Source organism: Oenanthe melanoleuca, chromosome Z (assembly GCF_029582105.1).
Source record: "Oenanthe melanoleuca isolate GR-GAL-2019-014 chromosome Z, OMel1.0, whole genome shotgun sequence".
Lineage (NCBI taxonomy): Eukaryota > Metazoa > Chordata > Aves > Passeriformes > Muscicapidae > Oenanthe > Oenanthe melanoleuca.
This window is the reverse complement of record NC_079362.1, coordinates 358,844-368,549: the sequence shown is the minus strand read 5'-3', so window position 1 is coordinate 368,549 and position 9,706 is coordinate 358,844. Positions and strand designations below refer to the sequence as shown.

Below are 9,706 nucleotides of genomic sequence, written 5' to 3'. Positions count from 1 at the left end.
GGGGACACTGACTCACCAGTCTGCTGCTGGAGGAACCTGCGTTTCCTGTGCACTCAGAATAGGTATGGAGCATCCCCCAAGCCATTCTCAGAATGGGCTTTGCTGTGACTTTTGCTCGTCCTGCTGCAGATTTTGCAGACAATTGTGAATAAAACCATTTAGTAGAACCAGAGTTGGGGTGACAAGCTCTGCATTTCCAGAACAGCTCATTGACAGGGTGAGATGGTATCAGTGGACCCTGGATCAAGCTATGGATGCTTCAGCAAGAGTGGGTTTTTTAAGGATGATTACATCTTCATCCTTGCTATGCTTTCTCTGACAATTGCATCTCTATTTTATAAAACCTCAGAAATCTTAATCATCTTTGGCCCAGTGAAACGATACTAACATCAGCAGAAGTCAACATATTTTGCATGCAAAGATACATAATTTTTGACATTTGGGAATAGGAAGGAACTAATTCCTATTGCTGATGACACACAAAGAGGGCAGGTTGATGTCTTGGAGCCTGTCTGCTACTGTGGATGGAAAAATATCTTTTGAAGTAGCACCCTATGTCCCTGGATGGCCAGAACTGAGGTCCAGGAGGCTAGACAGGTGTTTAATACCAACTCTTTGACATTTCATGCCAATAACAATTATGAATTCTTAGAACTATGCATTTATAAAAAAAAGTATAAAGGAGCGATGTTGTACGTTCTGTGTGTGTGTCATACCTTGAACATACCATATTATATTAACACACTCTCCAAACATCCATTCTTTTTTATGACCATTATTCATTAGGAAATGCCATGTAAAATTTAATTCATTGTTCATAAGTATCTCACCTACTGACAACAACTAGAATTGCATTTGCCTCAGTTACAAATGCAAACATTCAAAACTCAAACTAATTGGTTATATTAGAAAACACGCTTTGCTTTTCTCAAGAGGCTGATTGTGAGCTGTTTTATGAGCTATTAATGAAAATTTCCTGGAGCTGTTTGCATCAAACACTGGGATTTTGTTAGCAGTAAAGGAGGGAAGGTGCACCATGTGTGGTAAAGTAATTCCCTCACAAAATACATGCTTGGAGGTTACTTAGGTCAAAAGAATTTATTTTGAATTCCATGGGCTGAAAATTAATAACGCCTACTGTATTTAAAGCCTAAAATTTATACTGACTATTTCGAAGTCAGCTATTAACTCGGTGCAGCCTTTATTAAATAAAACAGTGAGACATCATTAGCAAAAGCTATTCCCCACTGCTGAGGCCACACCTCGAGTGCTGTGTCCACTTCTGGGCCCCTCACGACAGGAACTGAGGGGCTGGAGTGTGTCCAGAAAAGGGAACGGAGCTGGGCAAGGCTCTCGAGCACCAGGGGTATCTGAGGGAGCTCGTCACAGGCTGTACTCCATAAGCTGAGAGGCCTTTCCCAACCTAATTCACTCTGTGAACAGAAATCGCTTCAACCGAGACGTACTTCAAATGTCTACAAATAGAGATGTACACAGGGTGCCCAATGGCTTCTTAAAGCTGTCATCCAAAGGCGGAGAATTAATGGCACGACGTAATTCAGTCCCACAGCAACCATCACGTCACGCCTCCAACGTGGCAGTGCCTGGATCGCGCCCCCGCGCCACCTTTATAGAAATCCGGAGCGAACCAAGCTGAGGGCAGAGGACGGGGGTGCGGCCCCCCCGCCAGGGACCGTTGGACCCGGCTGTGAGAGACGTGGCATGGCGCGGCGGCTGCGCCGCAGAGCATTCTGGGAGTTGTAGTCCGGGGTGGCGCCGGCCGCGGCCTCCTCTCGTGTATCCGTGGGACGGGAAAGGGCGGGAAGAGACAGCCCGGGACGGGGGATCGGGCTCGGTGAGGGCGCTTTTGGCGGCGGAACGAGGCTCCGCGTTGTGACCCGTCGTGCCGGCGGCGGGGAGGGGCGGCCGGGGGGCTGGACCTTTGAATTTGGTCAAATCGCGTTCTTGAAAAAAAAAGGGGACAAGAAAAGGGGAGTGGCTGGTGAAACATCGCACAGCCGATTAGGAAAAGCTTTTTACACCATCGATCACCTTACTGTGCCATAAGATTCCAATAATCCTGTTATTGTGAATCATTTCTCTTCCTTACAGGCTGCAGATGAGACAAGCTTAGGTCTCTATACGGGACCTGACCGCGAACAAGTGGGCAGTGCATGAACTCGTCGTTCGGGCCGCGGGTGCATCTCGACAGACACCGGGGTTCGCTGGCTGCCTGCGAGGTGTGACCTGCAGCACCAGAGACAGAACGCCGCCGATGCACAGCCTTCAGATGCTGACCAACCTGCTGATCACCAGCCAGACCGTCCCGCTACAAGCAGAGCATGAGCATTCATTTGTTCCTTTGGAACTGTTTTAAGTCCTTGAGACATTGTTAGATAGGTTTTTCTGGGATGTATTAGAAATGATAAGTCTGGTGAATGGTGGTGGGTTTTTGTTATTGTATTAGAATTAATTTTGCAGGGAAAAAGCAGCAGGTGTGAAGATTTCCCTGGGCACTTTAGGTGTCCTCAGGTCTCCTGAGTTGTGTTTGTTCTCCTTTGCAAAGGGCTCTGCGGGGGATTACAAACACTTCTCTTTCTTTTCTTTTTTAAACTACTAGGGGGACTTGTGGACACTGCTGAAGGCCTAGGCAAAGTTCAGCCTTTTCTCAGGTTCTGAGTCTTTTTCTCAGACTGTGACACTTTCTCAGCTCCGGCCAGGATTTTTCCGAGGGTGATCGCTTTCTTGCAAATAGAAAGGAATTAATAAACATAAGATTAGCACCTGGTCTTGACTGTGGGACAGTGTATAATGTACGTGACATGGGATGTTTTCTCCTGTTGTCCAATGAACTGCTGTCCCGTTTGAGATTCACGAGCAGTTCTATAAATATAGGTCAGGTTTCAATAAAGTGCTTTTTTCCTTCCCCAAGAAGTGTGTTGCCGCTCGTAGTAAACAGCAATACAAAAGTATCTGGATTTGATTTTCCACATGAAGGATGATGACTGAGACTGCTCTCTTCTTCCCATTTCCCTCTTAATTGAAAGGAATGATCTCTGAAGAGACCATTCCAAATGGATATTTGTCTTCTGTTGTTTAAGAGTTTTAGAAATTCTCAGTTAAAAAAACCCACCTAGAGCAGCTCTAACAGTGAGGGAAAACGCTGTCTCGTGACTGAAATGCCCAAGTGGGAATGAGCCCTGTCTGAATCCTTGTGCCATCATTTGTTTCACTACATCATAAGGAAAACATTTGTAGAGTATTCCAGATTGAAATGACAACACTGCACACTCCTTACTGACACAGATGACAACACAAGCTGCAAAGTGGTGAAGAATCAGATTTGGTCGGTCATTTACTATTGAAAACAGCTTGGAAATAAGACCCTGAGCATGACCATTGATAAGATTGTAAGTGTGCCATGACCTAATAAAATTTCACAAGTAAACAGAAAATTGATTAAATTTCAGCCAAATGAATCATTGCTCTCACTCCATAAAACAACACAATCCCATCTTACACACTGAAACTTCCCATCACAGTGACACATATTTACTATCACCAAGGATATTACACTGGAAAAATTTACTGTGAAAAGCACATTTCCCAATGATTTTCAAGCTTAGAGCAAGCTGTCAATTTGAATCACTGCATCTCTGTAGCCTCTGTAGCATTCTCACAAGGCACAGGAACAAAGCTAGGTACAGGGATGGTCTTTCCTGAGTACATGTTCAGCACTCAGTTTTATAGTCTCTATTTGCTATTTTCCTCAAAAATAAATAGTTTTTTCCAGCCTGGTGATTAAAGGAGCATCCAGCTAACTCCCCTTCTGGGTTAATATTTCACTGCTGAGTGGTAGAAGCTGGAATAGCAACTGGGTTTTATTCATTTAGCACAGTGTCTCAGTGGACTTGGCTTACAACAGCAGAATTGCTTACTTAAAAACCTCCAGCAGCAGAGCCACAGCAAAAAGCCTTCAAAAGCAAAAATGTCATTCTGTTCTGATAATAGGCATCTGCATTTATAAAACACATTGAGACTTCTTAGCATCAGGTCACATGTGTGGTGACCATGCTACCATTCCTTAATTCCAGCATGGTACAAGGATGCAGCAATGTTGACCCAACTTGGTTGAGACTCAGAATTCTCTTTGCAACTAGTTACAGACTTTTTTAACCATGCCTAAATTAGCTGAAAGGGAACACCTCAACCACTTCCAAAGCAGTTACACCTAATGACACCTTTGAAGGACTCTGAAATAAAAGGCTGTATAATTTTCATGTACAGCAAAGAACAAAGGCCACATCACTTTTCTTTAGGTAGGAGCAAGTTCTTTCTCATGTTGGAGAATACGTGTGAAGATTTGTGAGAGCATTGTAGAAATTCTCAACCAAACTTCTAAGATAAAGAATAGTATTTATAGCATGACTGCAGCAATTTGTCCAATTCCTAAGGTATTCTGAGTTTAAAATTGACCAGTTGATCCCAGACGTATTGGTATGAAGGCAAAGACAAGAAATACTTCCAGCTGCATCTCGCCATGGGCAAAGCTGTGCATGCAAAGTGGCTCTCAGTGCTATACAATTGTCTAGGTTTGATTTGGGTTTGCCAATTTTAATATACTCAATTTTTCTTGGAGATAGGATTTAGGAGCAAAAACAAGGCAGGCCTAATATTTAAAAGAGTAGAAAGAAGAACTTTATTAATAATACCGAGAGAATAAGGGATTCAGAATAAGGTTTCGAGACCACTCCCTCCTCGCCTCCACCTTCCATATTTCTTAACAACAACATACAGAGACACTTCAGTCAGTCATTCACTTAAGTAATCATTTCAGTTCACTCTAGAGAGAGAAGCTCCTTCTTGGTTTAGCCATAGGGTGTTTCTTCACTTTCACAATTTGCATCCGCCCCGGAAAATCTGAAAATCGTGTAACTCCTCCCATCTTCACAGTCTTTCCAGAGCCGTGTTATGGCTTATGTAAAAAAACTCCTGGGATATTACTTTTAAGGACAAGCTGTTTAAAGGCAAAAAGTTCTCTTCATTTCTTTTTCCATCAAATGTTTCTGTTCATCTTTCCAGTCTCCAGAACAGAGACCCCCATTCCCTCGGGGCAAAGGATCTTTTTTTCTCAAGCACTTCAACCCTCCCAAGTAGTTCTCCACAATTTAAAGGAATTTTCAGTGTAGTCCAGTCCCACATACAAAAAGGGTTCTTTTCAGCCAACCTTTTCAGGGCGTCTCCTCAATCTTTTCCCATCTGGAAACTTGGCTCCCATTGGACTGACTTTAGTATACTTCCTGCTTTATTCCTCTCATTCGAGGGAGGTCAGGAGATCAGCAGTCTTATCCGAGCATTAGAAGGGCTAAAATTGCAGCCAGAAGGTGAAGGGAGCTGGGCAAGGCCCTGTTGGAGATGTGCCAGGCCATGCAGGCTGTGTGGGGGAGACTCGGCTGGACTCTGTTCCAGCTGCATTTCTCCCAAGCTGTGTGGGCAGCTGGAGGAGAAACCAGGATCATGGCAAAGGTTTCCCTATCCCCTGGCCATCAGGGCCCCTAGTTGAAAATGGGGAGGGGGCCTTGGTGGCTCCCCCAGCCCTGCCTGTGGTCGCATGTGGAGGGGCCTGGCCAGGCCGGCCTTGCCTCTTTGGAGACCGGAGGACAAAAGAGGGAGCGTCACTTTACCAGTGTGATTCATGAAAGTGAAGTAACTTTTGAATTGGTTACCGAATCTGTCAGTTATTAAATCAACTTTGCGACTGGTCCCTGCAGCTCACAGAGGAAGTTCTCATAGAGGAAACAGCCCCTGTGTGTGTTTGTGTTCTGTGTTCCTCCTCCTTTCATGGAAAACCTGCGCAACAATATTATTAGGCCTGGTGGTAAAGGTAATATCCATAGAACAGCTGGGCCTCTCCAGAAGGATACACATAACCAGGAATAGAGAAAACATGACTTTCTGTTGTCACAATATTATGTCAAAACCTTAGTTATGAGGAGCCAAAAATGGAATTACGCATTAAACCACAAGTTTTCCAGTTAGGGACTTCTCTGTTCATCTTTTAGGACTAAGTTTTCCCCAGGAGTCTGTAAAAGTGACTATGTAAAGAAAACTTTTCCAAAAATTCCTAGAAAATCCAGGAGAGCTCTGCTGCAAAATTTCAGGCACTTCAGGGTATTTTCACTTCAAGCTTCCAGCATTTCTATGGGAATGCTCGAGAGACAGTGTACTTAATAATCCAACATCTCTGTTTGCAAGAAGTAATTGTTTCAGGTGGGGGTATAGGAAGGACATTAGATGAAGAGGGTTAAATACAAAGAATGATACATTTCAGGCAATTTGAGAAATTTTTCTCCTTTAATTAATTTTTCAAATACAGATATTCAAATATTACTGAAAAACAGGCAAGCATCTACAGCAGAGTAGTTCAATTCCCTAAACTAAGGGTAATTGCAAAATAGTTACACACAGTCAACACTAAAGGGTCTCTGGAAGGGATGCTAATAAACAAGTCTCATTATGAAAACTGGGGCTACCTAATTTTCCTATGGAAATTTCCTGTTGTGCTTTCATATACTATGAAGTACATTCTTACAAAGCCACAGCTTTGTTTTGTGTAAAACCACAGCTCATGGAATAACTACACTAAGTCCCTACCAGGCTAGGTTTCTGTCTTTGAGGTGCTCCAAGCAATCTCCATCAGCTTCACTCTCTTCTGTGAGGATGTGCAGGTGGAGCCAGTTTCTGCCTCACAGACTTAGGCAGCAGCACTGTTGTAACTGGAAGGTGAAGGGCAAGGCAGAGATGTGTGTGCACAAGGAATCCACGTGCCACAGCATCTTCCACTGGAGCAGGAAAGCAGCTTCAGGATTGCCAGTGACAAATGCAACAACTATGCAGAGTTCACATGGCTGCCATCGGGTGTGAGCCCCCAGCACAGCTCTGTGCTGGAACTCCTCTCAGTGGCTGGAGAGCAGCATCCAGAGGCGAAATCGCAGCCGACCATGAGCTTGCATCGCCTCTCTGTGGGCGGCCGGGTCTCGGGCCAGGTGCTCAAAGAGCTTGAGCAGCTCAACCCTTTGCACGGCTGGTGGCAGGCTGATCTCTGCAGGAAGCCTCTCCTTGCCTAGCACAAAGTGCTCCAGGCATTTCAACTGCAGGCAGCGATGCAGGTGTGCCATGATGTCCCACAGACGCAGCACAAATTCCCTCCTGCTCCACCGGGACAGCGGTACGGTGGTCAGCATGTGCATGACCACAGCCTTCCAGGAAGAGCTGGAAAAACCTGTGCCTCTCAGGATGCAGGTGAAGACCTGCAGGCATTTCAGGTGCAAGCTCTCACACGGCACCTGCCTGGCAATGTGCCAGAAGGATTTCACCTCTGCCACAGGATACATCTCAGGCCACGCTGTGCTTGCAGGGAAGTTGGCCTCGACAGGCTGGCTGCTCACAAAGATGCTGGAGCCACATTTCTGGGCCTCAGGGACTGGCTGACCACAAAGATGTCGGAGTCCCCTTGGCACAGCCCAAAGAGCATCTCCACCATCAGGCTCTTCTTGCCTCTGCTCAGCTGGAATTGGCAAGACTGGCTCCAGGGCTGAAACACCACGTGCCATGAGTATGACTGAGGCACATGCAGCCACGAGGATCTCACCAACTGGTAGAACCAATGGGAGGTTTTCTCCACATCCAGGTAGGAGTCAGTGCAGAGTGTCTCTAGGGGGCTGCACTTCTGCTTCTGCCGCAGCTCCTCCTGAGACTGATGCAGGAAAAACAACAGCTTCCCACTCTGCTGCGCCTCTTGCACGTGCACACCAGCTCCACACGGACACTGAAGGTCCTTGCTGCCATCTGCCCTGCGCTGTTCAGCTCTAGTGGAAGGCGTGCCCTGGCGGGGGATTCAGTGGGACCAGCACACGCTACAGCCCATCCCACTCCTGGGGACTCCAACCCTCAAAGGCACTGCCCACCCCAATGGCTTCCTGAGGCACCAGGTAGAAAGTATTGCTGTCCACAAGGACACACGTGAAGCTCTCCATCAGCTCAGCTGTCACTGAGCAACCTCTCTCCAGGTCCTGCACAGGCCACTGTATGTGATCTACTAAAAGGATGCTTTCCTTATTCCGAACATCTCGGGTGTCTTCTCTGTCTTTGATTCTACCACTGCTGCTTTCTTCCTTGTCACCATCACTGCCTGCTTTTTCACTGGCAGCCATGTTACCTTGTTCGGCTTCTTTTCTGTCTTCATTTTTGTTTCCCTCCACATTTACAGCACCCTGTTCTTCATCTTTGTTTCTATCATTGTCATCCTGTTTCATAAGTTCCTTATTTTCTTCCTCAGTTGCAGCAAAACCACTATGGCCTACTTCATTCCCAGGCTCACTGCTATCTTCCTGCCCAAACCAATCGCTGTTTCTTTGTTCACTGGCATCACTGCTTTCCTGCACCTTCACATCTGTGTATTCCTTTCCATCTACATTGTCTTCACCTTCATTTACATCATCACTGTTGCCTGCCTGCATATTTGCACCATGGGATTTTTCTTCATTTCAATCTCCTTTTTCTTCCTTTCCGGCACCCTTGTCTTGCTGCACCTGCACATCCTTGTTTCCTGCTTCATTTCCTTCATCAAGGCCCTCTGTATTGCCAGCAACATTGCCAGGTTCGTCTTCATCTCCCTCAGCAGTATTGTCTCCTGGCACATTCCCATTGCTCAATCCTTCATCTTTCTTTAAGTCATGGCCATTGTCACTCTTAACATCACTGTCTTCCTTCACCTTCCCATCACTGTTGCCTTCAATGGCATCATCGTCATCTCCTTCATTCCTAGCAGGCACAGGACTTCCTTCTCTGTCATGTCTGCTGCTGCTCTTGTCTGCCTCCACATCAATGTCACATCAATGTTTTCTCTGCCTTCTTTTGGATCAACATTGTCTTCTTCCTGTTCTTTTCCCCTCATGTCTGCCAAGGTCTTGCAGGAGCTCTGTCCTTGCCACTGCTGCTGGCCTCATGGCTCCTTGTCCTGCAGCTACAGCACAGGCCCAAGAGGAGCAGGACTGCAGCAAGAGCCCAGAACGGCCCTGCTGCAGAGCACCAAGAGCACGGCTCCCCAGCCCTCGTCCTGCTGCTCCGGGCCCTGCTCCAGCTCCTGCAGCAGCCGAGCCATCTCGCGGTGCAGCAGCTCCTGACAATCCTGCACTCGCCGGTGCGTGGCCTCATCCAGCCCATCCCCGGCTGGCGGGGGATACCGCACCAGGCTTTGCACGAGCACGAAGGGCAGTGACAATAAAGCCATGGTCTGCAGGAGGACACGCAGCAGGGGTTCAGTGGGGCCACAATGGAGACGGGCAGCGGGGGCAGGAGCCGCAGGACGTGGCGCAGGAAGGAGAGGCCCCGGCAGCTGCAGGCGGCAAGGCCGCACCGCTGCCCCTCAAGCACCGTGCCCTGAGCAAGGCGCTCCCGCCAGGGGCTGGGCCCGGCTGCAGGGGCAGAACACACGGCCCGGGGCCGGCGCTGCTGCCCCAGCCCTCCTCCAGCCCCGTCTCCTCACTGCGTGTGTGTTCACTGCTCGCCTAGGCTCTGCTGGGGCAGCGGCACCCGCTGGGGCCTTTTATAGCTGCCCCGTGGTGACACGGCCCCTGCGCTGTCACAGCCCCCGAGCTGTCACAGCCCAGCCCTGCCCGCCTTCCCCAGCCCGGGCAGGGAGCTC

The 9,706-nt window shown here is 47.6% G+C and overlaps 1 pseudogene; it reads right to left on the bottom strand.

Annotated features, from left to right (window-relative positions):
- Positions 1 to 6,956: 6,956 nt before the first annotated feature.
- On the bottom strand, positions 6,957 to 8,519 carry LOC130264897 (inositol 1,4,5-trisphosphate receptor-interacting protein-like 1; annotated as a pseudogene).
- Between the last annotated feature and the right edge of the window lie 1,187 nt (positions 8,520 to 9,706).